At 43.2% G+C, this 8,226-nt stretch overlaps 1 pseudogene; it reads left to right on the top strand.

Annotated features, from left to right (window-relative positions):
- The first annotated feature begins 1,022 nt into the window (after window positions 1-1,022).
- On the top strand, window positions 1,023-4,852 carry LOC138740002 (T-complex protein 1 subunit zeta pseudogene; annotated as a pseudogene).
- Window positions 4,853-8,226: the final 3,374 nt, after the last annotated feature.

Below are 8,226 nucleotides of genomic sequence, written 5' to 3' on the forward strand. Positions count from 1 at the left end.
TTGTGGGGTGAAATCATAATTTACTTTTCTTGTTATTTTCAGATGGTCCTTAATCCTAGCAAGACGAGGTAGAAATAAAAACAGGTCAAGGGATGAAAGACTGGACCCCCAATTACGGCTTTGTACCAAAGTTTCACGGAGTTGGTCCCTCATTCTGTGAATGTGCACCAGCCAATTTCATAGTAATATTGAAGCAAGTTTGATACCTTTACTCAATACTGAGTATTACTTTCCAACTTCAGTCCCGTTAACAGACAGCCTTGTCCAAGCTGGCTCACCTCCTGCAGTTGTCATTGCTGCATCCCCGCCTGACCTGGTGGAGGATGGTCTTAGCAAGGTGCATAATTTTTCTTGTTCTTAAAAGCCATGCAGAGCAAGCCGGAGATATTTGAGGCCAATAATGTACACCTGTGTTGCTTTTCTTGATGTCTGTTAAAGGTCAAAATCAGAATTAGAATCAGAATTTATTGTCATGAACATCATGAAATTTGTTGTTTTGTGACAGCGTCACAGTGCAAACATTCATATAAACCACCTTACAACAAAAAATAAAAATAGTGCACGAAAAGTCAAAGTAAGGCAGTGTCTTTGGTTCATTGATTATTGAAGAATCTGATGGGAGCGGGAAAGAAGCTGTCCTTGTGCCACAGAGTGCTCGTCTTTAGGCTCCTGTACCCTTTTCCCCAATGATAGCAGAGTGAAGAGTGGTCATCTTTTGGCTCCTGTACCCTTTCCCTGATGATAGCAGAGTGAAGAGGCCAGGGCCTGGGTAGTGACGGCCCTTGAGGATAGAGGCTGATTTCTTCTTGTAGATGTCCTCGATGGAGTGAAATCTGGTGCCCATAATGTTGCAAAGGGAGTGAATGACCATCCTGCGAGTTGGCCCCTCCATACTAGGCAGTGATATAACCGGCCAGAATGCTCTCCACGGTACACCTGTAGAAATTTACGAGAGTCTTTGTGATGATATTCCAAATCACAAAGTATAGCTGCTGGGGAGCCTTTTTTGTGATTGCATCGACATGGAGGCTCCAGGTCAGATCCTTGGATATGTTGATACCCAAGTATTTGAAGGCAAGTCTGGTTTCATTATTATGCAGTTAAATAATAATTACATTTTCCAGCATGCAATGGGTGCAGTTGGGTGGAAACTGGAAGTGATGTATATGAGGGGAGTCGCAAGTATGGATAGTTATTGTTGGTTGAAGACAGAGAGAAATTGTTGGAGGCAGTGAATGCCACACAAGGAAAATAAAGTCGGCTCACTGATAAACCCATGTAAAGTTGTTCTTCTTGAAAGAACAGGCATAACATGGTGTCAGACATGTCTGAGTGAGGAAGAAAAGACAATAATTCATAAGCATGGATAAGTTAAGTCCACCCACACCAATGCAGTTTACTGGCAACCTAGCTGATATTTGGAAATATTTCAAACAGCAATTGAGCATTTATTTAAAGGCTAATGGAGTGGGAGAAACTGATGGAAAATGGAAATCATCTGTTTCTGCATGTGATGGGTGAAGATGTCTTGGACATCTATAACAGTTTTCAAATTGATGAGACGGCTTTCACATTGGAGACTCTGATGACAAAATTTGAGGAGTATTTTGTCCCAAGTAAAAATGTCACAGATGAGAGATTTAAGTTTTTCTCCCAGCAGCAATAGATATTCACCAAGACAAATGGTTACTTAAACAAAAGTTGCTTTTAATTATCTTTAAACATGAACATAGAAACAAACTTTAATTTAACCCCCTTCCAATTCTAAGCGCATGTGTGTGTAATGTGTGGAAGTTCAGCAATGTTCTTTGGTTCACAGCCCAGTCACACTTCTCATTCCTCCAAGTTCACTGGTTGCAGGCAAATCTTATACTGTGCACAGAATTAAACATTTATAACCAGGCTTTGGTGCTTGAAAAGTAAATGGTTACCGCTCAGGAAGGTTCTTGTCGGTTTTCAGAGAGAGATTTGTGGTACGATGGAACCCACAACTGATTCCTTTCTAATCAGCCACCTCAGTGTGTTGCTGAAGAAACTTTCCCCCTCAGGGTTCTCCAGATGATAACCTCCTTCTTTCAGGTCACCACAGAGTGGCATTTTGTTTCTCTTATCCAAGTGAAATATTAGACAGCCAGTCCTCTCCTCTTGCATGAACCTTGACAAGGCTGAATCAAGCACTTACAACCTGTCTTCCACATGCGGTTTTCACAAGCTTGCCAGCTTTTCCTGTTGCTGGCTGTAAGACTGTAGAACTGATCTCTCTCTCTCTCTCTCTCTCTCTCACACACACACACACACACACACACACACACACACACACACACACACACACACTCACACACACACACACACACACACACACACACACACACACACACACACACACACACACACACACACACACACACACACACACACACACACACAAAGAAAAGCCTGTTTGACACTCTCTAGCAAAACCACATGATCCTCTTAGAACAGCAAGTTCCTTTCCAGACAGAAGGTGGCTCTGACAAGGTTTTTCGTCTGTTGCCTTTTGTAAACAACAATCCATTAGTGAAGTCACTTGGGCACTCTCCAAAGCTCTTGCAAAGGCTGTGGGGTCTAGCATTAGCAGAGCTCCAGTATTTCAAATAAGATCTGTTTTAAAGTGTTTGTATGTAACCTACTCTAATAAACCTTTCGCAATTTATCTCCCAAAAACATGTCTATATACTCTGTCACAGTCCTATGACCAGAAATAAGGTATGAACTTCAATCAATACTTAGCCGATCTTCACACATTGAGTAAGTCCTGTGAATTTGGAGATTTGAAAAAATTCACTCAATAAAGACAGAATAGTTTGTGGAATCCCAGATAATGGGCTTAAAGAAAGACTGTTGTGTGAAAAAGATTTGACAGTGGAAAAGGCTGAGAATATGTGTAGGGCAGCAGAGACTACACGAGCACAAGCTAAGGAGCTGGATAAGATAGACAGTGCATGCAATGAAGGCAGATAGGCAGAGCACCTGAAGTTTCCCAAGGCAACAACAAAGCAATGTGGTCGGCTCAAACAGCAAATGCAGCAGTTGTGGAGGTAGACATATTCTAAAGATATGTCCTGCCTATGGAAACTCCTTCTACAAATGTGAGAAGAACAATCACTTTGCAAGGTGCAGCAAAGCAAGGGATTCCAAAAGAAAAATGTACACAGTGGATGAGGAAATGGGGGAATTCTTCATGGATTCACTACAGACCACTGCAGGTCAGAAGACTGAGATCAAATCTTTATTTTGACCTTCGTCAAAAGAATCACTTTTCTCGTCATCATCAAAGGAGTCACTTGTATGAACAAGAGAGTCACTTATCGGATTGACACAGATGTCCAAAACTCTGGCCCCATCTTTGATCCATCTTCAGACATGGAAATTGAGACAGAAGATTCTGCAGGGACTGTTCAGAGGCCTAGTCAGGATCAATTTTCCAACCAGTTTCGTAGGACTGGAAGATTACTTGAGGAGCTGGCCGATAGAACTGATTCTGCTTCTCGTAACAATGATATCCTTCGTAATGAGCCCTGCAGGCAAGTCCAGACACTGACCTGTGAAACTGATGCACTGAAGGGAATGAATGAATCCCTTGAGCACCAGATTCAAGATATTGAAGACTGGTATAATATGGAGGCCATTAATGTCCAGGACATCATTTCGCAGCTTGGGCATAAAATCCGTCATTTGAAGGATGAGACAGCTCGCCATTTGTAAGAACATTAGGAGAAGGCCATGGAAATGCTGATGCATGTGAAAACATCCAAAGAAATGGGTAGAGAGACTCTTATCAATGTTACCAGGGCATAAAATGTCCACAACAAATTGACAGCTGTCTTGGCAGAGGCTGAAGTGAAGAAACCAAACGAGTCAATGGATCTCTTCATGGTTGAAAATACAGAGAAATAAAACACAAAATGAAAACCTTTTGGAGGGATTAGTATTGGATCATGGTGCTCATCACCTGAACACGAAGAAAGGGTGGAAGATGCTCACATATTCATTCAATGGAGTAAGGGCTGATAAAAAAAATTGTGCCAGCAGAGAGAAATTCCATTGAAGACTGGGCTAATAAAATTACAACACGGAAAAGAAAAGTTTGTGGAGATTTTAAAAAAAGGATTGGTAGTAATTAATCAAAAGAATTTTAATCCATTGTTATTGGATACATTTGCATAAGAAGGTATTGTGGCCTTGAGAAGATGAAAACTTGCTTGTGGAGGTATTGCTATGAATTCTATGGAGGACCTCATCCCATGCTGGGGTGGTCCATGCTGGACTTGTGTATGAGCATACCTTGGGTGAAGAAAAGTTCACCTTTGTTGAGCAATGCAATAATCCTCAGTCAGTGATGCTGCTTCTCAAGGGTCCAAATAAACACACTTTATCACGAATTAAAGATGCAGTGCGTGATGGTCTGCGTGCAGTGAAGAATACAATTAAGGATGGATGTGTGGCAAATACTTTGATCATGCACAAGACCAACATAAAGGGCCGAGCACAGTTGGGAGTTAAAGCATTTACAGATGCTCTGTTGATTATTCCCAAGGTACTTGCACAAAACTTAGGAAATGACCCTCAAGAGACACTCGTGAAAATTCAGCCAGAATACACTAAAAACAGCCAACTTGTTGGAGTAGACTTGAACAGAACAGAAAACAACTTCTGCATCCACTGAGCAAGATCATTGTCCTCAGGCACCAGACCCAGATTTTAAAAAAGGACAGGTCCTGCTGCAACATTCATATTGTTCAGTGTTTGTGTGATTGGCTGACATTTTGCAGCTGTGAAATTTGTCCCGGTTGAACCTCAAACAGAAAGGTAAATGAAGATATATTTTTTGATTGTTGTCAAACCAATGTAGATGGGAATAGCTGTCGAGTCAACTGTATCTTGTACATTCTCTATAAATATGCTTATTATGTTGACATAGAATTCTCCTTTTTTTGGTAAAGGGAAAAGATGTGTTATTATGGATGCAAATAAGAACTACATTTCCCAGCATGCAATATTCACAGTTGGCTGGGAACCGTAAGTGGCGTCCTGAGCATTGTCAGTTATTGTTGGTTGGAAGGCAAAGGGAAATCGTTGGAGGTGGTGAAAGCCACACAAGTCAGTTAACTCATAAACCCACATAAAGTTGTTCTTATTGAAAAAACAAGCATAAAACCAGTGACCAGTAAACGTTGTCCCAGTCCAACGCTTCATCATGGGTTTCCACTCAGACTATATCTTTTTGCCTACAGCCTTTTCCTACTGTTCAAAAACAAGGAATATTAATTTGTGAACAACTCATAGTCAAGGCGAGACTTCCATGACCCTAAATGACCAATGCTATGAGAATTTATCAGGTCTGATGACAAGGTGAGAATCTTCTGCGTATTATCTGTCTTCACATGTTCTCCTGCCCATTACCTCACTCCGTTCTTTACTGATAATTGCTCACTTCCAAGACTGGGAACCGAGAGGTCAGGAGTATTGACATATCAGGCCATACTCGACATCTGTCGAAAGCATTCCCGAATTGAAAAGGCTCATTATAATCACCCAGTCTGGGATTTCTTGAATCACTGCTGCATCTTCTTCTGCAGCAGGCTTACTGATCATTAACATCCAATCCATTCCGGAGATGAATCTATGCATCCATGGGGCGCTTTCTTTTCTGAAGAATGTTAACTAAGTACGTTCTTTTCTGAAGAATATTAATTAAGTACATTCCACGGAGGGGTCAGCATGGTTAATGTAACAGTTAGCACAACGCTGTTACAGCAGGACAAGGTTCAAATCCCCCGTTGTCTGTAAGGAGTTTGTACATTCTCCCTGCATCTGCGTGGGTTTTCCCCGGGGACTCCGGTTTCCTCCCACTGTTCGAGGTCAACTGGGCGTAATTGAGCATCAGGGGCTTGTGGGCTGAAAGAGCTGTACGTCTAAATTTAACATTTTTTAAAATTTAAACTAAGGGTAATTCTGTGATTTATTCCTGAAATCAGTCCACACATTGCCAGATCTTTAGATTTCTATTTCACAATTACTTTCGGTTGAGCAGGTGTTCAATGGTCAGTACTCTCACCTCTGGATCAAAAGGTTCCCCTTCAGATATTTTACCTCTCAGTGAGAAAATGGTACACTGTAGTTCAGGAGATGTGAATAACTGAGGTCAAATTGGCTCTCAAAATCATATATAAATGATCCAAACCTTGAAGACCGTTAGGGTTATTATGCCCGGTATCACAGTCAATGATTTCTCCTCCATCCTCGGTTTGAAATCCATTATCAGCTTGGTGATTATGAGAGCTTGCTATTCCTAAAATGGCTGCTTAATTTCTTCAACACAACAGACCATGAAGCCGCTTTCAGGCTGCTGCTTTCAGGTGCCTAGGGGCAGTGCTCGGAAGTGGAGAATATACCTCCATGAGGTGGGTTGTGTAAGTGCTCCTCTGGGATGGGTTCTCCGCTTTCAGGTGGCCTCCCAACAGCTACATTCACGTATTTTAAGCGGCTTTACATTCGGGTATTCTGGCCATCTGAAAGCGGCTACAGAGAGCGGTGAAAGTGTGGAACGAATTGCCAGCTGAAGGGGTGAATGCAGGCTTGATTTTGGTGTTGAAGAGAAGATCGGATAGGTAGGTAGATGGGAATAGTGTGGAGAGATGCAGGTCTTTGGAACTAAGCAGAATAAATACTTGGCATGTCCTGAAGAGTCTGATTCTAAGCTGTAGTGTTCCATGGTTCTATTTCAGTCAGACTGTTGCACTGAAAACCTTTACATAGCATGTTACCTTATGCATGTTATGCATGTTGTTAAGGCGAGAAATCAGACTGCTCAAACTACAGGGGAATCACGTTGCTCTCCATTGCAGGCAAAATCTTCGCTAGGATTCTACTAAATAGAATAATACCTAGTGTCGTCGAGAATATTCTCCCAGAATCACAGTGCGGCTTTCGCGCAAACAGAGGAACCACTGACATGGTCTTTGCCCTCAGACAGCTCCAAGAAAAGTGCAGAGAACAAAACAAAGGACTCTACATCACCTTTGTTGACCTCACCAAAGCCTTCGACACCGTGAGCAGGAAAGGGCTTTGGCAAATACTAGAGCGCATCGGATGTCCCCCAAAGTTCCTCAACATGATTATCCAACTGCACGAAAACCAACAAGGTCGGGTCAGATACAGCAATGAGCTCTCTGAACCCTTCTCCATTAACAATGGCGTGAAGCAAGGCTGTGTTCTCGCACCAACCCTCTTTTCAATCTTCTTCAGCATGATGCTGAACCAAGCCATGAAAGACCCCAACAATGAAGACGCTGTTTACATCCGGTACCGCACGGATGGCAGTCTCTTCAATCTGAGGCGCCTGCAAGCTCACACCAAGACACAAGAGAAACTTGTCCGTGAACTACTCTTTGCAGATGATGCCGCTTTAGTTGCCCATTCAGAACCAGCTCTTCAGCGCTTGACGTCCTGCTTTGCGGAAACTGCCAAAATGTTTAGCCTGGAAGTCAGCCTGAAGAAAACTGAGGTCCTCCATCAGCCAGCTCCCCACCATGACTACCAGCCCCCCCACATCTCTATCGGGCACACAAAACTCAAAACGGTCAACCAGTTTACCTATCTCGGCTGCACCATTTCATCAGATGCAAGGATCGACAATGAGATAGACAACAGACTCGCCAAGGCAAATAGCGCCTTTGGAAGACTACACAAAATAGTCTGGAAAAACAACCAACTGAAAAACCTCACAAAGATAAGCGTATACAGAGCCGTTGTCATACCCACACTCCTGTTCGGCTCCGAATCATGGATCCTCTACCGGCACCACCTACGGCTCCTAGAACGCTTCCACCAGCGTTGTCTCCGCTCCATCCTCAACATTCATTGGAGCGCTTACACCCCTAACGTCGAAGTACTCGAGATGGCAAAGGTCGACAGCATCGAGTCCACGCTGCTGAAGATCCAGCTGCGCTGGATGGGTCACGTCTCCAGAATGGAGGACCATCGCCTTCCCAAGATCGTGTTATATGGCGAGCTCTTCACTGGCCACCGTGACAGAGGTGCACCAAAGAAAAGGTACAAGGACTGCCTAAAGAAATCTCTTGGTGCCTGCCACATTGACCACCGCCAGTGGGCTGATAACGCCTCAAACCGTGCATCTTGGCGCCTCACAGTTTGGTGGGCAGCAACCTCCTTTGAAGAAGACCG

The sequence above is a fragment of the Narcine bancroftii genome, chromosome 7 (assembly GCF_036971445.1).
Source record: "Narcine bancroftii isolate sNarBan1 chromosome 7, sNarBan1.hap1, whole genome shotgun sequence".
Classification (NCBI taxonomy): domain Eukaryota; kingdom Metazoa; phylum Chordata; class Chondrichthyes; order Torpediniformes; family Narcinidae; genus Narcine; species Narcine bancroftii.